Genomic DNA, 23,968 nt, shown 5'->3' with positions numbered 1-23,968 from the left:
CCAGCCTGTGTATATCTGGGGTACATCTCTGTCCGTGACATCTGGAGGTCGAGCTGTTCCTTCCCTTTGTCAATCTCTTTTCTAGGTTTCCTCTCTCATTGGTCAGGTCCTCATCTCTCTTAGATTCCTGTGTACTCATAACTTTCTAAAAAGGGTCCTTAATCTATTGTCTGCTCAGTAGATAAGGTGAATTAATAATGTAGTTCATCAGAACCATGACCAGGTGCAGTGTCACATCTATAAAGTAGACCTAATATTTTGCATCTGTGCACTGAGTTAATGTCCAACGCTTCATTGTACTCTCAGGAGCGCAGTTAGATTTGAGAATCCTCTGGGTTGATCCAATAATGAAGGAAATTCAAGTCCTGGAAAATGATAGGCTGACCTGACTGTTAGATCCAGTAACTAAAATAATGCAGGAAATAGTCAGGTTTGGTAGGCGGGAAATGAATACACCAGGGGTTGGTTGCGAAAATAAAAGAGTAAAACCAGGAGTTCAATACGTTTGCTTTATTGAACGCCCAGTCTCTCTACAATCCAAAGCATTGGCCTATGTGCTTGAGGAAAGCAGAAACAATTTAAAACTGACAACAAAATAAAAACACATACAACATAGTCCTTGGGATAGATTGACACAGGGACAACCAACCACAAGTTAGGACTTGACAGTATAGATTTACACTAATTATTATGGCATATTCGTGGTCATCGTAATCAACACTTTTGCCTTTCCTTCCTATTTGAGCATTTTGTGCTTCTTCAAAAAAATATTATATTTCAGCATTTAAAAAACTCTACATGCAACAAATTGAACACAACTCACAGAATATCTATTACACCCTCCAAAGCGTCTATGTAATAATAACCCTGGGCTTTGAAATTGTATCTTTGCAGAAGTGGAAAGAAAAAAACAGAAAATTCTCCATGTCCTACAAGATGTGTCAAGTTAAATGGGCAAATCTTAAAGCAAGAGAGATGCAGAAAAAGAGAGGCACTTGAAGTTTGTCCATTGCCTACCAAAAGACTAAGTTCTGCATGTGTCTTCTTCCAGTAAAACATAGTATAATATCAATGAATTTGTGTTCCAGTTTATGTTCTAGGATTAATGCCACCTCAAGGATTCGACTAGTTCTAAGTAAACTGATTGGGGTTAAACAAATACTCAGTTCTAATTAATGATTCTTAAGGTTTTATGTGTGGCAGAGATGCGGCCCAGCCCAAGATAATCCACAGGATCAGAGTGGCTTCTAGTAAAAGGCAATATTGTCATTACTATGCAGTTTTCTCCAGCAAGTAATGAATTGCTTAGATCCAGTAAGACACACGCAGCATGGGGAAGGAGCATTGGCTTGGAGGCAGAGAATTCGTGTGTGTTATGTGTCTTTGGACAATAGTTAAGGCATCAGTTCCCTCTTCTGTAAAATGAGCATAATAATACTTGCAGGGTTATTGTGAAGACTAAATGATTTAATCACAAAAAATGTGCCAACTTTAGGGTCAGGCATATATTTAGAACTCAATAAATTTTAGTTATTTTGTCTATTTCTCTCTGAATGGAAAAGAGACAGGGGTTCTAGATGAATGACTGCAAAACTGACCTGTGTGTACCTGAAAGTAGAGAGGAGCTTATCCTTGTAGTCACGTCTGCCCCTTTCCATTGGATTATGGCCAGAGAGGTGAGCATCTGTTGGCTCTGCTGACTTCAATCTCCACCGTTTTTGGTGGGGGAGGGCTGAGACAGGCAGGATTGGTAAGATGCCAGACACTCTTAGTTGCTCAAGTGATATTAATTAATCCTCAGTAGCAGCGTGTTGGCAATAGACCTTGACTTGTGTGACCTCTCATGCTGGATCGAACTACTCCCTGATGATTCTTTTTCTCAGCCAAGCCCTTTAGAACCTTCCTAGGCTGTTGGCAGAATTCATGAGCACTACAGTTTCCTGAGAAGTCTGAAGTTGGCACCTTAAATATGTTATTGCTAAATAAATGAAATGTGAGACATTACATATCCAATTTTGGTGATGGAAGATACCCAAATAATCATTGTAAATATGTAAGAATTCCTACTCTGAGCTCTGGGGGGGTTCAAGAGGGTGGATTCAGGAAATGGTCTCCTACCTCCTGCCTCCAATCACTCACAAGGCGTGTGGTTGTTCCACACATCCACTCACCACGACAACAGGTATTGCTGGCAACCCAGTTGCTTCTCTCAGAGGATAAGCAGCTTAAGATAAGGTAGCTTGGGTTCTACCTTAGTTTTCAGTTCCCTCTTGCTTTTTCTCCTGCTGTTTATGAAGAGGTTTCTTATTATGTGATTTTATTCTGTGTTTGAAATGAAGGTAGCAGGAGTCATAAAGCTGAAACAAAGAGCTGACACTTCCAGGCCTACCTGGGCCTTTTTCTGCCTGAGATGATAGTACCTGTGCACCAACTGTGGCAAGAAAGGAGCATGCGATGTTCTAATAATCTTTTGCATCCTTCCGACTGCGTTTTCTTATATAAGGTCTTTAATGCAATTTAAAAATCAACTGTGAAGATGATCCTCAAGTACTTAGTAATAATAATTATTATTTTGTAGTTGGAGATACTGTGACTATTGTTAACACTACTTCTGTCCTAGAACTACACAGCACTTGTCATAGTGTGTTGAATGGTCAACTTACTTTCTTACCCCCTCCACTGTACTTTCAGACTTTTTTCATTGATCCCAAGCACCTGGAACCTTGACTGGTGCAGAGTAAACTGTTCAATAAATACTTGCTGGATGAGTGAATGATGAAGTCCTATATAAGTAGCGGGATACAAATGATAGTAATGTAGCCAAAATTTTGCAGACTTAGTCTGATGAAAATTACTGTTTTTTGCATATGTTCTCTGTATCTCCAATCTGCTCTTGGTTGACTCCAAGTATCCTTCAGATAAAATGGGTTTCTCAGGGAAGCCTTTGCTCATGCTACTTATCATTTAAGCTTTATAAGTTCAGAGACCATGGTTGTTTTTGTTATTTTTGCCCAACACTCTATTACCAGCACTCAGGATCAGTAGAGATCCTGGCATGTTATAGACGCACAAGTATTTGTTGAAAAACTGCTCTGCGCTCGGACTGCTCCTCTCTTCCACCTGCGGTCAAATTGCCTAGGCACTCATCACGTTTCATTGAGACCACGTCAACGGTCTTCTTGAAGGACCTCCTACATCTGCCCACTCCTCACTAGAATTGGTATGAGACCCCCCACAGTTGCCAAAATAATTTTCATCAAGCTGTGCTCAGCTCATAAACTTTCTATCCTCAATTGCTTTCAAATTTCTTCTATTTATTATCTTGTAAATAGGGACTTTTAATTTTTGCATGAGTTGCTCTTTTTTGAAATCAGTTATCTTTTGAAAGCTTGTTTCTCCATGGAAGTTCTTTGTACTACTCAAGCCTTTGTTGCTTTGTCTTTAAATGTATGCCTGCTTCTCTCTGGCTGTATTCAGCATCTTGTCTTTCCCTCAGTCATGAAGGTTCAGGTCTTCAGAGTTATGTTTATATTGCATATCCATGTGCCTTACATGTGCGAAAAAGACCAGGAAACGTTTTAGCTCCATGGAAGATGAGCTTTCAACATAGAACAGCAAATAACATGAGGAAAGGAACCATACACAGAAAGAGACTTGCAATTATCGAATAATCTGAAGGAAACTATAAAATAAGTATATGTAAGCTGATTATAGACATAAAAGTCTTTCCCTTCCAACAGGGAAAAGGGAGAAGGAGGAAGGGGGGATTAGGGGTCCCCACTGTGTCACTGCTGCCTCACTGATTCTCTGAACTGGAGTGGGTGGGATGGAGCTGTGAGATTTAGAAGTGAGTGAGAGCACCTGGGGGTGGTGGTGGTGGTAGGTAGGTAACAGCGGATAAAGGTAAACTCAGCAACATCAGTAGCAGCATTGAGTGGTTGCTGGAAGTGAAAGGGGCAGAGCCTGGTGAGAATATCCAACTATAGCAGAAAGAGATCAGAGATCTAGCCTTGAAGTTTTGGTGAATCTCTCAGTCAGCATATCTTACTAGAACTTGAATGCCACTCAAAATATGTGGTGATATCTGTGGTCCATCTGTAATATTTTTTGCCTTTTTGAGTACAGTAGTTTGCCCCCCAAACCACTACTGTTTCTTGAGATTATAAGATCGGGCAGTACACATTTCATTCACTAGAGACTATCAGCGTATTGTTGGCCTACAGAACCAACTAACTAGATAGTTTTTTCTTTTCAAAGGAAATTATAAATATTAATAGACTTTATAAATTTTATCATAAATGTAAAAGAAGATACAATATTCAACTATGAAAACCTCCCAGAGTAATTACTTACAAGTGTAGCTATCATGGACGAGAAATTTTTCAGTATCATGAAGTTTTTAATCATCACATCTTTACAAATCTGTGGAGTAGATTCAGCAAACTGTAGCCAACTTCTATATCAGACCAAACTCTTTTTGTGATTACTATCAATGGTCTCTGGAAAGAAGTTTGGATCTGGGGTGAAACTGATGAATATCTTTCATATTCAGACCGGAAGTACTTGTAAAACATTTCCATAAGTAAGATTTGGAACTTACATAGGAAGCCTTTCAATTGGTTAAAGATTAATATAAATTTCTTCAGACACCAAATTTCTGTGGGGAATTCGATAATGCAGTTGCTATGATGAATGTAGAAGAAATGCATTGTATTCTTCCTGTATTTTTAAGGTTTCAGGGAAAATGAAGCCAAATGTCAGTGGATTGATAATATCACCAAAGAGTATGATCAAAGAGCAAGCAGACAAGCAAAAAGTTCATTTAATACTGCTTAGTTGAGATTTTTAATACAAAAGAGCTAATTTTCATTTTTTAAACTATAATTTGTACTAGTCTTCTTTCCCAAATAAATATGGGTTTATATGTCCCTCACTCACTTTTCATTTAATAAATAGCAGTTACTGGTTAAAACATAATAATAAAAGATTTTCTCCATTTTTTAAGTTTATTGTTACTTATCAAATTCCCTATTTCATTTGTAACAAACTTTTATTCTAAAAAGTTTCAGCTGTACACTCCAAGAGGTAAATATAAAATTGGTTTTATTTTCCTCTTTAAATTTAGTAAAACTGATTATTGTTTTCCTCCATCATTTCTTTTATCTTTCACTTTTCTCCATCCTTTATTTTAATAAATGTATTTATATTTAAATTGTATTTCATGCAGACAATATATTTTGGGTCTTGAGGTATTTTTTTGTTTTGTTTTTTACTGTTTTACAGTCTTTATCTTTTAAATGGTGTATTTAGATCATTCACATTTAAAGTGATTGTTAATATAGTTGGTTTAGTAAATTTAGCATATTTGTAACTATTTTCTGTGTTTCCCTTGCTCTTTGGGTTTTTTTTGTTTGTTTCTTCTACTCTTTTTCTGCCTTCTCTAGGTTTCTTCTTCTTTTTTTTTTTTGGTGAGGAAGGTTGGCCCTGAGCTAACATCTGTTGCCAGTCTTCCTCTATTTTATGTGGGATGTCTCCATAGCGTGGCTTAACTAGTGGTGCTAGGTCTGTGCCTGGGATATGAACCTGCAAAACCAAGGCTGCTGAAGCAGAGTGTGCGAACTTAACTACTACACCACTGAGCTGGCCCCTGCCTTCTCTAGTTTTAATTAAATATTTCATGTCATTCCATTTTCTCTCTTCTCTCAGCATATACATTATACTTATTTTAAAATTATTTTTAGTCATTGACCTAGAATTTGCAACATTCATTTATAACTAATATAAGTCTGCTTCAAATAACACTATATAGCACTTTATGGGTAGTGCATGCACCTTATAACAGAGTGTTCCCATTCTTCCCTTCAGTCCTTACGACATACCTGTCACTCATTTCCCATAGCCATAAGCTGTAATCCCTGAATGCATTGTTGCTGTCATTATTTTGAATAAACTATTGTTTGTTAGATCAATTAAGAGAAAATTAAAAAAATTTTTTTACCTTCTTTTATTCCTTCTGTGATGCTCTTCCTTTCTTTAGGTAGACCTGGTTTTCTGACCTATATCATCTCCTTTCTCTCTGAAGAACTTCTTTTTAACATTTCTTCCAAGGGAGGTCTACTGGCAACAAATTCTGTCAATTTTTGCTTGTCTGAGAAGTCTTTTGTTTTCTTTGTTTTTGAAGGACAATTTTGTTGGATACAGCATCCTAGATTGATTTTTTCCTAAACACTTTAAGCATTTTGCCCCCCTCTTTTCTTGCATGCATGGTTTCTAAAGAGAAGACGATGAAATTCTTAGCCTTGCTCCTCCATAGATTAGGCGGTCCTTTTTCCTATGAGTTCTTTCAAAACTTTTTCTTTTTCTCTGGTTTTCTGAAGTTTGAATATGATGTGCAGAGTTATGGATTTTTTTTTGTATTTATCCTGGTTGGTATTCTCTATGATTTTTGGACCTGTAGTTTTGTGTTTGTCATTAATTTTGGAAAATTCTCAGTTATCATTAAACTAGAAAATATCGAAGACAGAGAAAATATTTTAAAACCAACCACAAAAGAGAGACACTTTATATACAAAGAATGCCAATTGTATAGACAGCAAATTTCTTATTCAAAAATAGGTACTTGAATGCCATAAAATGATATCTTTAAAGTATTGATAGAAAAATCCTTTTAATCAAGAATTTATACCCAGATAAATTAGAACTTAAGAATGAGGCCATGATAAAAACATTTCCAGAGAAAGATGAAGAGAGTCTACCAGTCCTAATACTTTTTAAAAGAGCTGCTAAAGGAGATAGATGAGTCAGAAAAAAATGAATTCAGAATTCCTTGATAGGAGAATATTGGCAAATTTATGTTTGTCAATATAAAGGACTACACATCCTGAAGAATCTCCCTCAAGAGAAAACAGAAATCTTAAAAATACATGATAATAATTAATACATGCTCACTTAAGTGCATAGTTCAGGGATCAAAATTTAGAAGCTGAAGATCACGGTGGTAAGTGAGCACAGATGCTTTGGCTTCCCTGAGTGTTTGTTAATGAACTAGGGTTTAATGGATTACTGGAATTAGAAACAAGGTGTGGTAGTGAGTTGGAAGTGTGACTCTCCCCCCCTGCAGCTAAGATTCTTGTGGCATATGGCATCGTTCCATTTTTCACCCTTTTCTATATCTGTGCCCTTTGCTACATTGAAACTGAGTGAGAAGCAATGAACATTGCGGCAGACTTTTGGCTATGAAAATCAGGACCTGTTTATAGATTAAGCAATATTCTAGCAGGCTGCCAATATATTTCATTTCCAGGGACACTCTGGTCTACTAGCAATCACCAAATATCCCTAGGGGTCAAAGTACTCTGTCTACCACTAGGTGCTTGAGTCTTTTTTCTCTTAGGAATCCACCTGTCTTTGGCAGTGAAGTGCTCACATTTAGTCTCTGCTACTTTGGAGTCTCCAATGTAATGAGGGAACCCATCTCAATGGCAGAATCCCAAAAGGCTTAGAAATGAGTGCAAACATAGATATTTTCAAAGATATCCTCAATAATATATTTCTCAATTCGTTAGTGAAGGGAGTATCCTCTGGGCCTTCTCATGGGATATAGTTGGTATGTGTGTGTATTTAGGTCATTACAGGAAAAATCCATTCCAGCATTCCTGTCTTCTGAAGTCTTTGTATTCCTTTCTCTACATTGTGACAGGGGAATGCTGGCATCTCAATTTCATTAAACGTAGGCCACCCGTGAGTCCAAGTTCCAGTCAACCAATTAAACTGTTAGAGAACATTCTAACTGTACAAGGTAACACATTAAACCAAATATCTCTAGTAAGTGCACCCATATCAAAGAATTCAGTCTGATATAGTAATTTAATCTCTCCTTTTTGGTATAACAACCTTAAAATCTATTCACATACATATTCTCCAGGATTCTCCAATATGCATTAGCAAAATATTGCAGTTCTTTTGATACATAAATACTTTCTCTTAGGTCATACTTATATCTGGAGCAAGTTCAGATTTGACCCTAGTTATGGCTTTAATGTCAAAGGGGTAATGGGGGTGCATTTTGAACAGAAGCTCTTAGTAAGGCATCTGTCTCAGGTGAGGTTATTATAGGGTTTACAAGCAAAGGAAAAATATTCTTCTCACAAGGGAGAACCACTTCATTCTCCTGATAAGAAAGGCTGATTACTCAGGATTTGAAAATTCTCAGCGTTGTCTGAGTTGAGCCCGATATTATTATTGGCAGTTTCAAGGTCCCTTTCCTTACCAAACAGTGCCCTAAATTTTACATTGGAAACTTGGTAAGGCTTCAAATTCAACTGTGTTTGTAATTTTGCAACCCACACATTAAAGTTTGTATTTAACTGGCCAACAATTATTTATATTAAATTTTTTCCCGTTCAAATTTCTAGTGTGATCACTGTTTCCTGATCAGAGTCTGACTGATATAGAACATGAATTACAGAAACGTTTGCTAAAACAGTGACTTAACGACAATGTCAGGATCCAGTTAGAAGACTGACCTTATGGTAGCAATGATGACAAACAACATTGACTTTGATGTGAGATAGATTCTATTGGGTTCACTTAAATTTTTACATAAAGAAAATGACAAGCTCAACTCAAGTCACGGTCTGAGGACCAGAGAGTTCTGTAGCATTCCTAAAAGAATCTTTAATTTCTCTCAGTTATGAGGTAGATGTTGCTAGGAAAAAAGTCTCTTTATCCTGTAGTCTCATCTTCTCACTCTAATTCCCACTATTGGCAGAACCTAACATCAAGTAAGCTGGCAAAGAAGAAAAGTAGTTTGCAGAGTTTGAATCCAACATCGTAAAGTAGGGAACAGACAGGTGGGTTTGGCTCTGAGAGGCAATACGATAAAGGCTTGAGGCAAACCTATAACAGGCACAGAGAAGCAGCTTGAAATAGAATAAGAAAATCCAGTTCTAACTGAAAAAAAGCTTAAATTGCTCCGTGATTCATCAGAAGAACTCTAACTTCTGTGTAGAAAGAGATAAAAAAAATGTGTATCCCATTTACGATTGCAACAAAAAGAATAAAATACCTGGGAATAAACTTAACCAAAGAGATGAAAGATCTGTACACTGAAAACTACAAAACATTGTTGAAAGAAATCAAAGAAGACACAAAGAAATGGAAAGATATTCCGTGCTCTTGGATTGGAAGAATTAACAGAGTTAAAATGTCCATACTTCCTAAAGCAATCTATAGATTTAATGCAATCCTTATCAAAGTTCCATTGACACTTTTCACAGAAATAGAACAAAGAATCCTAAAATTTGTATGGAACAACAAAAGACCCCAAATAGCCAAAGGATTCCTGAGAAAAAAGAACAAAGCTGGAGGTATCACACTCCCTGATTTCAAAATATTCTACAAAGCCGTAGTAACCAAAACAGCAAGGTACTGGCACAAAAACAGACACACAGATCAATGGAAAAGAACTGAGAGCCCAGAAATAAACCCACACATTTATGGACAGCTAATATTCCACAAGGGAACCAAGAGCATACAATGGAGAAATGAGAGTCTCTTCAATAAATGGTGTTGGGAAAACTGGACAGCCACAAGCAAAAGAATGAAAGTAGATCATTATCTTACACCATGCACAAAAATCAACTCAAAATGGATTAAAGATTTGCATGTAAGACCAGAAACCATGAAACTTCTAGAAGAAAACATAGGCAGTATGCTCTTTGACATTGGTCTTAACAGCATAGTTTCAATTACCATGTCTGACCGGGCAAGGGAAACAAAAGAAAAAATGAACAAATGGGACTACATCAAACTAAAAAGCTTCTGCATGGCAAAGGAAACCGTCAACAAACGGAAAAGACAACCTAAGAATTGGGAGAAGATATTTGCAAACCATATATCAGATAAGGGGTAAATATCCAAAATATACAAAGAACTCATACAACTCAACAACAAAAAAACCCAACAGCCCAATTAAAAAATGGGTAAAAGATCTGAACAGAGATTTTTCCAAGGAAGGTATACAGATGGTCAGCAGGCATATGAAAAGATGCTCAACATCATTAGCTGTTAGGGAAATGCAAATCAAAACTACAATGAGATATCACCTCACTCCGGTCAGATTGGCTATAATTAACAAGACAGGAAACAAGTGTTGGAGAGGATGTGGAGAGAAGGGAACACTTGTACACTGCTGGTGGGAGTGCAAACTGGTGCAGCCACTATGGAAAGCAATATGGAGTATCCTCAGAAAATTAAGAATAGATCTACCGTATGATCCAGCTATTCCACTGCTGAGTATTTATCCAAAGAACTTGAAAACACAAATGAATAAAGATACATGCACCCCTATGTTCATTGCAGCATTATTCAAATAGCCAAGACCTGGAAGCAACCCAGGTGCCCAGCAAGGGAAGAATGGATAAAGAAGATGTGGTGTTTATACACAATGGAATACTACTCAGGCATAAGAAATGATGAAATCCAACCATTTATGACAACATGAATGGACCTTGAGAGTATTATCCTAAGTGAAATAAGTCAGAGGGAGAAAGTCATACCATGTGATCTCACTCATAAGTAGAAGATAAAAACAACGACAAACAAACACACAGCAACAAAGATTGGATTGGTGGTTACCATAGGGGAGCTGGGGAAAGGGGGTGGCTAAAGGAGTGATTAGGCTCACATGTGTGGTGATGGACTATAATTAATTTTTGGGTGGTGAACGTGATGTAATCTACACAGAATTTGAAATATATTACGATGTACATCTGAAAGCTATATAGTGTTATAATCCAATGTTACTGCAATAAAAAAAATTTGTGATTTAACCACTCAATTTTATAATCATTTTCCTTATGTATAAAAATTGTACCTTTAAATGGCAATACAAACAGATCAGCCATTTGTGGAATTTCAGAGATGGAGAATATTTTTTAGTATTCTAGTTCATCTTCTTGTCTAGCATGTCTGGATTACAGAGTATTGATATTAGCCCATTGTATTCAAGCCAAAATTCTTTGTTTTGAGATAATAAGCTCACATGAGAGTGGAATAAGGACCTAATGAGAAGTTAATTAAGTCAGTTTTGTTAATATTTTGTTAATTAATAAAAGCCACCATCTTGGTGTTTTTTATTGGGTAACTATATTGACTTCTCTGGCTCTTCATTTCTTTACCTGCAAAATGAAAGTTTTGGTGTTTAATACCTTCATGACGGCACACCTATGAAAGTACCTCACAGGATGGCCTCACTTTCCCCTGGGATGAGAGGAGGCATCTTTAAGAATAATAAGAGTCAGAACCACATTTATAGTTACCTGATTTACCAGTTAAGTGGTAAAGAGGAGGAGAAAAAGTGCTTTTCGAATGACTTCCTTCACAAGCTTTTAATTGTGAGAATATACAGATGCATCAGTGTCTGTGGGTTTTATGGTAGTGTGTCAGGTTATCATGTGTTGAGAGTTTTCAACTGTGACTTTTAAATGTATGAGAAATGTTACTATAGCGGAATTGGAGAGTGTTTAGCTCATTAAAAGACAGAAGTAGCAAAATACTAAATTACTTTTTTTAGGTTTAAGATTTAACTGTGGTACTTGTGAATTTCTAAGGTTTTAAACTTGACTGTTTTCACATCCATATTCATAATGCTGTATTTTATCTGCAAGTGCTACCCACTAGGTTTATTTTAGATGATCTTGTTAACACCCTGACAAGCAGCGAACTTCTCATCTTTACGACTCAGAAATGTGGAACAAAAGACTTGGTGTGATGGAGGAGGGTGAGAAAAAGAAAGAAGAGACAGGAGAAAAAAAGTCCTTCTATTAAAGGTCACATATCAACATGAAAAGACTTCAGTGGTCAGAAATGAGGGGAAATAAAATGCATAAAATACTCTAGTGATTGGGGCACAGAATACATAATTCACTATATTAAATTATTTAGTTCTTTCAAAGTAGAAGGATATTTTCAACTATATTGGAGATGTGTTTCTCAAAGATTAAGTCCCTTAAAGAGGTGCATTGACCCTTTACTTAAAAGGAAATGTGTCTGAGATCATTGAAGGATCAGCTATCACTCTGTTGACCCAGGATTTAGTTTGATTAAGTTATTTTCTACCATTTTTGTAAAAAAAATATTAATATAATGATGAAAATATAATAACATAAAATCTAGATTTGGGTGACTCTTAGGTTAATCTCTTTAGCCTACAACAAGCCCTCAACAAGAGGTTTGTGGCAAACCTACTTCACTTATTAATTTATATTTTTGATGCCTAGTCATGTTTCATTCTTTTTTTTTCTTTCAAAATTCTGGAGTCTGAGGTAGATGTATATGTTGGTATAAGAAAGAGGAGAAAGAGAAAGTGCATTTAAAAAAATTAGCCATAATCTGTCAAATAATTAATTTCTTTTTATAATTTAATAACATTAATAATATACTTTTTAAAAAGTACACTAAGATGTATCTAATAATAAAAATGTCATTTAGGGATTATATCATCAAATTGCTCATTAAATTAAAGAAATGAGGAGTGTGGATCATTCTTCCACTTTATATTATGTTTGACAGAATGGATGGCGTGTAAATTGTCTTTCTATGTTCAGAACCTGTTTGGCTGGACAGGGCATGGAGGCATCCTACTGAGCACTGCTGGCTCTATTTTGAGACTAAAATTGTAGAGCTTTTGAAAAAATAAATGAGTGAAAGCTTGATGTAAAGACTTCTCTTTTCAATGTTTGTCACTTAAAACACGTCTTATTCTTACCAAGTAAAATAAAAATTCCATACCCACAGGTATTCTGCTAATCATTTTTTCCACTGAGCTAAAAGAATCTCCTAGAAATGGATTTTTTATGGTAGCCTCCAGTGATATTGAAGTGACGGTGATATCTGAATCCTAGATAAGAACGTATCTATCACTGGCAAAGTGAATTAGTATGACTAAAACGCAAATGAATCTTATTTCTACCCTCTCACTGTCTGCAGAGTACTTATCTCATTTTATTGTGATTGCTTTCTTAAAATTATTTTTTTATTGAGGTAACATTGGTCTATAACATTATGTAAATTTCAAGTGTACATCATTATATTTTGACTCCTGTATAGACTACCTCATGTTCACCCTCAAAAGTCTAGTTGCCATACATCACTATACATATGTGCCCCTTTACCCTTTTGATTGCTTATTTAATTTTTTGCCTTTGGCAGTGTAAGGTAAGTAAGGACAGGATTTATATACACTTTGTTTTAGACTGTTTTCACAGTACTTAGTACAATGTCTGGCTCATGGTAAATTTTTAATAAGTATTTGTTGAATGTATATCTGACAAATAAATAAATGAATAATGCCATGATCTCAGTTGCTGAAACAGTGCACTACTAAATGTAGGGCAAAATTTTTACATAAGAGAAGTAAAGCCCACAGTAAGGATAAACAAATGATCCATCCTTGACCAAGTGTCAATGGCTGAGCCGGTGATATTCAACCTACTGGGAAATTCTAAAATTTAGTCATTTATTAGTCATCTTTTGAAAAGCAATTATTCAACACCTATTCCAGTTCCTGGAATAAACTGTGAGCAACTCCCACCTCCCTTCCTGGTAGTGTTTTGCAATTTATGGGATATTTTTGGTTGTCATAATCATGATATACAGTGGTCAGGAGCCAATAATTCTAGACATCTTTCCATTTGTTAAGACAGTCCTTCACAATGAAAAATTGTTCCAGGTTCCATAGGATTTCAAAATAGTGTTCAAGACATTCATGTGCCATATTTCATTCAACATAAGACGCCATTGATTTTGAGACATATCATTATTTTACGTATAACTGAGAAGGGAGAAATGCTGCTAGTTAAACTATGACACATGTCTTTACTGTAGTTCTGTACAAAACACAGATCAGTCTCCACAGCTCTTGTTCCTTTGAAATTCCTTTTACCGCCTCTGGGGATCTACATATTCTCCTGTCATCTATTGGATTGAGTGGCATGTGATAGGTAATCCTTGCACATGTTTCATTAAGAAAATGTAAACCACCATCTACTTATAGTGTCTAACTTTCATAAGAGGGAATGTGCTCTTTCCTCCTTAAAGAAGGAAGCGATTTAGGTATGCCTTTGGAAAAAAATAACAACTGATGGTCATTCTTCCAATAATGAATATTTTTAAATTTCAAAATAATGCCCTGTTACACTGTTTCCATGCCTATGAATAGCTATTTATTTCAATGCTGATTCATTGCATAATCTTTTAAAATGGCATTTTATGGAGTAATTAAATTCAACACATATAATACCCACGAAGCAGATAACTCAATTGAAATGATGACAGTATGAGCAGCTCATCAAGTTTGCTGATCTTGACCGCCTCCCGGCTGAAAGAGGCTGTGAGAAGCCATCGACTGTAAGATGAATTCCCAGGCCTGGCCCCACGGCCCAGTGTTCAAAGTTCACGTGTGCTCCACTTTGGTGGCCCAGGTTCACCGGCTCAGATCCTGGGAGGGGACCTACTCCACTCACCAGCTATGCTGTGGAGGTATCCCACACACACAAAAGACGGGCAGATTGGCACAGATGTTAGCTCAGGGCTAATCCTCCTCAAGCAAAAAAAGAGGAGCATTGGCAATGGATGTTAACTCAAACGAAATTTCCTCAGAAAAAGAAAAAAAGATGAATTCCCTAATTTTAAGGATGTTAAAATATGAGAAATAAGTGTACCCAGAGGCTTAGGAGAAGGATTTGTTTCTGTAGTTATCTGAGTCCAGAGCCTAATTCCATTGTATTTATGTATGTTGACTTTTCCAAGAATGCAAATAGTATGTAAATTACAGTAAGATTGGACTTTGCTGTATTCAGAACATAGCAAGAGTTGTTCATCATTTTGGAAAGTTAAGTCACTGATGAGAAAGATATTTGTGGTTTTTGAGTCCCTTACACCACGCACCTATGACTGTCTGCATTAGGAGCTACTATATTTAATGTAATTCTTCATATAGTTGCAAATATCTAATTCAAATTTTGTCCTGTTCAAGGATTTACATGTTAATATGTAGCCTCCTTAATGATAAATAATTTCCTTTTATTACTCCCTTATACTATAGTGAGGGAATTTTGTTGATCTCTTTTGAACACAGAATGTTGCTTTATTATATTTATAGTAATATATAAAACAAATATAATTACTAATAATCGTAACCACATTATATATATTATGGTTGATAGTTTTTATATACTAACATAGGATAGTGTCTAAATCATACTTGAAATTCACTGAAATTCTTCATACAGATGCAGATCTGAAATGCATCCACATGTTTTTCTAAGGTCTATTAAACTTTTAATCTCACCTTATTTACATTCTTAGAATTTTCACACATCTTTAACTAGTTAACTAAGCTCAAAAATTTTTTTTTCTAAAAGGACTGGCCTATCGTACTAAAACGATTATCTGCCAAAGAAGCTGTTCTTAATGACACATGGTAACTGGTAAGATATTGATGAGCTTTGACCTAGTTCCTTTCTCATTTAGAGCGCAACCAAAAACTTTCACCTAAGCATCCAGACTCCCTCCTAAAGACTGACTAAATTTGAAACAGAGCTCTTTCAAAGGCATTTCAGATAGCCATTTACATTTTAATAGTCAGATAAGTCTTGTAGCCTTCAATCTAAAAATCTTCAGCCTTGCAGTCATTAATTATCTCAACTTTTTGAAGATTGTGAGCTTGGGGAAAGGTGTAATTAACTTTTCACAGTGCAGTGTGATTTAAGTAATCACGAGCATCTCCCAAAGTCTGTGCCAAGTCACTTTGCTTCAGTCTGGGATGTGTGGGATCATGTAGGTGATGCTGAACGGCTCCTGGGGACCCATATCTCCTGTCCCCTGGTAAAGTTCACTGTTCCCCATACAACAACTGGCTTGACACCAGCACTATCAAAGGGAGATTGCTTTGGATTCTAAGCACATCTGATGATTCTTTTGTCGTTGGGGTTGGTTTTGATCGTGTCAATAACCTTTGGCAGTTGGTCTACTGCTTGACCATCTCGGTGTGTTCCATCTCAGTGCCTCTAACTCAAAAGCTGGTTCCAAAACTTCTCCTGATGGGAAATCCCAGACTGTCCAAAAAGGTTTTGGGATCCATTGGCCTCTGATTTTCACTCCCTGGAAAGACAATTCTTTACTGTGTGCGAATTCCTTTATAAGCCACAGTAAATCCTCCTGAAAATCCTCTCAGAATACACATTTGGTTGCTAGCAAAGGAACTTTCTTGAACTCTATGGTGCTTGCATGCTGAACACGTACGGGGCACTGATGTAGTCTCCTTCCTGAAGTCGCAGGGAGAATGGGCTCAGTCTTCCCAGGGTACCACGGGTGGCTGCAGGTATGTGGCTCCTACTCTGGTTCTGGCTCTGGGTCCAGGAGTCTGTGTTCCACTCCTGTGCAACAGGCAGCACCTCAGGCTGCTGCAAAGGCCCTTGAATCTATCGATATTTTAATATAGATATTGATATTTGTGTGTTTATATAGGTTGCATTAACCATGGATTTCATTTCAGAATGGTAAAAGGACTAAATACACTTTTCAATAGGAGAACTTGATCTGATCAGGTTGAGAACCACTGAACAGAGATATACTCTTCCCACCCTTTGGTAACTAGTGTTGTCATTGAAGAGGTAGGAATAAATAGTTACAGCAAAACGAGAACAGTATTGTGGTAGTGGTAAGCACATGCTGGTGCTAAAAGAGTACGCAGGAGGGCACTTAGCACTGACTGAGGAAGGGTTACGCAGGGCTTCCTAGAGGAGGGGATTTCTGAGCTGACTTGAAGGAAGAGTTGGAATTAGCCGAGTGAATGGAGGTCATTCCAGGCAGATGCACAAGTTACAGACGTGTGAGCCAGCACACCACGCATGAAGATCTGCAAATGGTTTTGGAAACTGAATCCAAAGAAAGTCATTACAGTTGAATCTAGAGTTACTTTTGAATTCTTTACAATGAGTCTAAATCCACAGGGAAAAAGAGAATAAAAGAGGGGCTAGTAGTAGATGAAAGTTTTTACATTTTGTGAGTTTAAAAATTTAATAGGAGTAGAGATGATATGTAAAGTATTTGAAAACGTGGCCCAGGGTCCCAGCAAACAAAAAGAACTCCCAGATGTAGTGCTAGAGGAGTTTACTGGGGAACCTCTGCTGAGACATCACGTGCTGCATAGTCTCTGTGAACCCTGTGTTTGCCTCTTTAGATCTACTCCCCACCCAACCTTTTGAACTGAAAGGGTTCCCTTGCTCTTGGCTTCCGGTTGCTTCAGCTAATGAAGGCACCAGGAAGTGTCAGCGTCTTTATTCCATTGGCTCCTTCTCTGCTGGGCCATGGCTTGGCAGTGCCTGCAATCCTTCACCTGAGGCCACAGCCCCTGTAGAGTGATCCTTCTGTAGCTATAGCTCTATGTAGTTATGACAACTCTTCCCTTTCCTTGTCTCTCAGGCTTAGGGGAGAAGAGAGCTTTCTGATCTTGATAATTCTGGGACCCTGCCCCATCACTTGTTGGGGGCGGTGTGAGTGTGAAGGAGGTGTTGCCAGGAGATGACATGGTGGCAAGTGGATACACAAGAGTTTTGAGGTGGTAGCTGATAACCAAAAGATACAAGAGTCTTTCTGTTTCAAAAGCTGGCATGGCTAAACTGGTGAGGGCCAGTTTAGTATCAGCACTGGCTAGAATAGGATCACAAACTTAGTAGAGCACATTGTTACACGGGAGAGAGGAAGTCTTATTTACCCCTTCAAATGCACTAAGAGTCAGAACTTAGAGATGTATAAATATCAAAGTATACGAAGTAAAGTCCAGGGGCTGGCCCCATGGCCGAGTTGTTAAGTTCACGCACTCCACTTCAGCGGCCCAGGGTATCGCTGGTTCGGATTCTGGGCGTGGACATGGCTCTGCTTGTCAGGCCATGCTGAAGCGGTGTCCTACATAGCACAACAAGAGGCATTCACAACTAGAATATACAACTACGTACCGAGGGGCTTTGGGGACAAAGAAAAAAAAAAAAAGAGGATTGGCAACAGATGTTAGTGCCAATTTAAAAAAAAAAAGAAATACAGACCTGAAAATGGTGTGAACAAAAGCATTGATTATGTCTGTATATGGAACTGAAACCTCAACTACTATTTTTCCCTGTGTACATGGAACAAATATCAAGATGTGTAACCTTCAGAAAAGAGATTGTAGGTTATTTCTCTGTAGAAACTGAACAAGAAACACTTGGGATTTAGGGCAAATGCGGGAAGTCAAGAATCCTCCAGTGAAAATATGGCTCCCACCCAGTCACCCCAAAGCGAAACGTGAGTTGACATATCTCATCCATGCACAGAAAGCTCCCAATTAGTTTTTAAAAGTTCACCTTCCATATGTATTAACAACCAAAGATCTCTAGGTGTAAGGGTAAAGCTCCCTACGTAAAAAAGAGAGGAAAATAACATATGGAAAAAAATACCCAGAGAATACAGAAACAGTGCAGAGTCAGAAATAAGTCCTCCAAAATAAAAATGGCACAACCCTAATATTTCAAGATTAGTGAGAACATATTGCAGCTATTAAAAAAAGCCAGAATACTCCTTTAAAAATCAGTAAGCATGTAAGAAGACTTGTAAACCAAAAATTTAGCAGCCAAAATTAAAAAAAAGAGGGCTTGGAACATAAATTCCATGAAATTTCTCAGAAAATAATACAAAAACAGAGGTGGGGAAATTAGAGAAGATGCTTAGAAGATAAATCTAGGAAGTTCCACATCTGACTAAAGAAATAAAGAAATAAGAGTGAAAATGGATGGAAGGAAATGATAGCAGATGAAATACAAGAAAATATTTTAGAATTGAAAGATAAGTATACGCAGATTTAAAGGCCTTACCAAGTCACCAGTGCCAAGAATGAAAATAACCCACACGAGGGCACTTGATCGTGAAATTTCAGAGCACAGACACAAAGAAAATTTCAGAACACTGATATGAATATCTCCTAAGTATTGGGAAAGGCCACATGCAAAGGACTGGGAATCAGAATAGCATCCGACATCTCAAGTCTGGAAGCAACAAGACAATAGAAGAAGGTTTTCAAAATTCTGAAGGAAAGTCTAGCTAGCTACCATCTACATATCTCTATGTATCTCACTGACGCCTTTATAACTCAAATTACCTATGAAAAGCAGAGCAGACGAAGAACCATTCAGAAGGTTTGCCTTCCACGCAACATTTTTTTAAAACTATTAATGGAGGACGTGTTCCAGCAAAGTGAGGGAATAAATTAAAAAGAAGGAAAACATAGAATCTAGGAAACCATGTGTCTAACAAAGGAGGGTAGCAAAGAAAAGTGCAGAATAAAAGCTGTTCAGCAGGCCTAGAGAGCAACCAGTCTTGTCTGGAACAGAATGGAGGCCTCCATGCTGGAGAGCTCCAGGAAGAGTCAACCCAATAGAATCTATGAAATTGTAGATAGTAAATTAGAGATAGTACTAAAGATATTTACGTGGAAAATGTATGTCAAAAAATTTATTGTAACAATAATAAAAAGCTTTATAAGAAAGAAAATAGTCTTGATAACATTTTTCTGTGCAGTGAATTATGTTTCCTGAACCATATTAATAAATTGATTCAACTCAAAGTAGCTTTTAACTATATTCAAAGAATAGGAGAGGGAAGTGGAGGTATAAGAGCTAGATGCACATATGTCATGAATGGAAATTTGTAATGTCGAAACTATTGATAAATCTAGATACAGAAATACAAGTAAATGTAGCAGGCACTTCTAGTTGTCACTCAATAGCCTGTCTCCCCTTCTTCAATAGGAAGACTGGGTACAGGGTCGGCCAGTGCAAGCACTACGTCTCCAACCTCACTTGCAGCTGGGATGAAGTTTTGGCTCACGAGACGTGAGCGCACGTTTCAGGTGACAGCCACCTGGAATGTCTCTTAAGGGAGATCTTGCTTTTCTGCCCTTTGCTGCTCTTTTGGCTTTTTCTCCATCTTACTGACTGAAAATGGATTCTAGCTCACACCTTGAGGACAAAGGCCACATTCCAGTGGTGGTGGAATGTGAACTGGGAAAAGTCTGGGTACCTATACTGAAAATCTTTTATGTAAGAGAAAAAATAAACAAACAAAAACCCTTTTTTTCTCTCTCTCTCTTTTCTTTTTACACTGATTGACTCCTCTTTATTTTTTTCCTATTTTTAAGTATTCTAAACATTTTCCTGTTTACTGTTTTTTGTTGAGGCATAATTAACATATAACCTCCTGTCAGTTTCAGGTGTTCAGCATAATGACTCGATATTTGCATTGCAAAATGATCTCCACAGTAAGTCCAGTTACCATTCATCACCTTAAATAGCTACAAATTTTTTTTTCTTGTGATGAGAACTTTTAAGATTTACTCTCTTAGCAACTTTCAAATATGCAATACTGCATTATTAACTATAGTCACCATGCTGTACATTACATCCCCATGACTTATTTATTTTATAGCCAGATGTTTGTACATTTTGACTCTCTTCACCCATTTTGCCCACCCCCACCCCCATCCCCCACCTCTGGCAACCGCCAATCTGTTTTCTGTATCTATGAGCTTGGTTTCTTGTTTTGTTTTAGATTCTACATTAAGTGAGATTGTATGGTATTTGTTTGACATTTAATTTCACATGATGCCCTTGTCCATCCATGTTGTTGCAAATGGCAAGATTTCATTCTATTTTACAGCTGAATGATATTCCACTGTATATATATATATATACACACCACAATTTCATTATTTATTCATCCATCGATGGACACTTAGGTTGGTTCCATATCTTGTCTATTGTAAATAATGCTGCAACGAATATGGGGCTACAGATATCTTTTTGAGTTAGTGTTTTTGTTTTCTTTGGATGAATACCCAGAAGTGGAATTCCTGAATCATATGGTAGTTCTATTTTTAATTTTTTGAAGAACCTCTGTACTGGTTTCCATACTGGCTGCATCAGTTTACATTCCCACTAACAGTTCACAAGTGTTTTCTTTCCTCTATACCCTTGTCAACACTTGTTATCGCTTGTCTTTTTGGTGATAGCTATTCTGACAGATGTGAGGTGATCTCATTGTGGCTTGATTTGGATTTGCCTGATGATTAGTGATGTTGAGCATCTTTTCAGGTGCCTGTTTGCCATCTGTATGTCTTCACTGGAAAAATGTCTCTTCGGGTCTGCCCATTTTTCAATTGAATTATTTATTTTTTTGTTATTGAGTTGTATGAGTTCTTTATATATTTTGGATATTAGCCCCTTATCAGATATATGACTTGCAAATATTTTCTCCCATTCAGTAGGTTGCCTTTTCATTTTGTTGATGGAAAAACCCCTTTTATCTTACTTGAAGCTCTGCTTTGAGCTTGTCAGAGCCAAACCTAATATTATTTCAACATATTATGAGGAATATGGAGCAAACATCCAGATGAACCAACTGAAGGGATAAAAAATGATTGTCTCTGGGGAGCAGGCCTGGAGCTAGGGAGGGACAAAGCCAGGAAGTACAGTTTTTCCATTATCAGTTTCAGCAATAGTATGTAATTGCTACTTTTGTATACCAAAATTAGGTGAATATCAGCAATTTCATATATTTCAATCTAATATATTTTTTTAACCAGGTTCATGTATTGGTATTATTAAAACATTTGTAATCACAGAAAAAGAAAACCGACACTGGGAAAGTAGACAAGAATCTAATCTTGAAGGACCTTGAAAATCATGCTAAGGAGTTTGCAGTTTAACGAGATCAGATTGGTGTTGTGGAGATAACTCTCACAGTAGTATGGAGGATAGACCGAAAGGGGAAAGACTTGGTAGGTATACTAAACAATAAAGAAAGAGGCTTTCGTAGTAATCAAATAGCCGATAATGAAGACCAAACCAAACTTATTGCAGAGGGGATCAGGTCAAGAAATACTAGAGAGCTAGTACTGACAGAGTTGCATTATCAACCACAAGAAGAAAGTAGGAGACGCAGAAGAGGCAGTACAACAAAGTGGGAAGATCCTGTCTTTGGAGCCCTTCTGTCTGAGTCTGTCATTCCATGTTTGCCTTTGGCAAGCTTCTGTGGTGATACCATGCTTCCTGTTCCTCATCTGTAAAGTGGAAATGATAACGGTACCTCCTTCTTAGAGTTGTGGTGAACATGACATGCAAGAGCTCATATGAAAAACTTAGCAAATTACTTTGTGCAGACTAAATAATCAACGTTAACCACTATTACTGAAGGTTGAGACATTCATAGAGAGGAAGCACAGGAAAAGGCTCAGACTGGGGAGTGAGAAGATCTTAAACACTATTCTGGAATGTTGAGTTTGAGGTACTGGTTATCCAAGTGACTTGTCCCATAAAGAGGATTTACAGGAGAGAAATTGGGTTACACATAGGAGTCATTGGTATCCAGGGAGAATTTCAAGTAATGGGAATGGATTAGTTCTCTAAGAGTAGCAGAGCGAGGAAAGGTGAAATAAAAAGCAGAAATACCAATATTTAAGAGAAAGGGAGGATTCAAAGAAATTAAGAAAGAGAAATCAGCAATTTGGGAGGAGAACTACTGGGAAACATAGGGAAGCAGCAATTTTGAGGAGCATTTCAGTGTACTCAAACACGACAACATGGTAGACATGTCCACTGGCTTTAGCACCTAAGGAGTTGATGTCAACCTTGGTGGTCCAAGGACACAGGAGCCGGAGGGCAGAAAGCAGAGGTGCTGCAACATGAAGAAAGCAAACTAAGGCTCCTGGAGTGAACCGCTCTTTCTAGAAGCTTGTCTGGAAATGAGAGAGAACTGGGAGAGATTTGGGAATGTTTACACATGCAAATAAATAAAACTCCAGAAAGGAAGAAAGGGAAAACATAGGGGAAAGACTACACAGGAGAAAGCAGGGCCCCTGAGGATCTGTTCTCCTCTGATTCGTCTATTTGCCCTCTCACGTAAGAATGATTTATAAATCCCAAAAGAAGAATTATTATTTTTGGCACTTCTTACATAAGATCTATTTTAAATCCCTCATGGGAGAGTGTGTTTTGTCTTGTATATCTCTTTTGTGTATGTTTTTATGGAATAAATAACAACATATGCAAAGGAACACTGAGAGAAATTGATCTGAAATGACATCACATATTCTAGGGATCATTTTCTATGCCCAAAGAGGCATAGCTGTTTTTGATAGCTTTTCCTACTAACATGCCACCTCTGGGAAGAATAAGAAAGTGTTATGCTTCAGTCAGAAAACTGTTTTCTATTTTAACTTCTCCAAAAAGGTAGTTGAGTGATGTCATCTGTCTATAAAAGTAGCAGGTGTGTGTGTGTGTATACACGTGTGTGTGTGTGTGTTTAAAAGAGACCTGAGAAGTGAAATAAAAGTCTTTATATAATTAAAGAGGCATTTAAAAAACTTCCAAAGAAAACAATCACAAATAAAATAAACTGCATTTAATCTCAGGATGTGAAAAAGGCATTTATTGTAACAAGTAGTAAATGGAGACAGCCCCTGGAAGGTGGCTCCTATGCTGAGCTCTATGCTCCTGCAGCCCTAGTTCATAGCCAGTATAAACAGAAAGAGTGCACATAGCAGAACCGATATGCTTTTCTGCATCGGCATCTGATAGATCCCAGGAAATGAACTGCTATTAAAGCTGGGGACAAGAACTGGGTGATTATTTTTTAAATTATTTTGAATCGCTTTTCAATGCATATGCTGATTGACACATAAGGAAAAGCTTATTTACATACATCGCTTTGAGAGAGCTGATGAAAAGCTCAATAAGAAATGGCCTTCATGATTACCAAGCACACATCCTTCTAGGTAAAAACCCCGTGATGTGTGTTCCTCATGTGAGTTCTGATTATGTGCCAGGCACCGGGCTATGTGCTTTAAAAGCATTTACAATTTTTAATAATTACAATC

This window comes from Equus caballus, chromosome 10 (assembly GCF_041296265.1).
Source record: "Equus caballus isolate H_3958 breed thoroughbred chromosome 10, TB-T2T, whole genome shotgun sequence".
Classification (NCBI taxonomy): domain Eukaryota; kingdom Metazoa; phylum Chordata; class Mammalia; order Perissodactyla; family Equidae; genus Equus; species Equus caballus.
Note: the sequence above shows the minus strand (reverse complement) of the source record.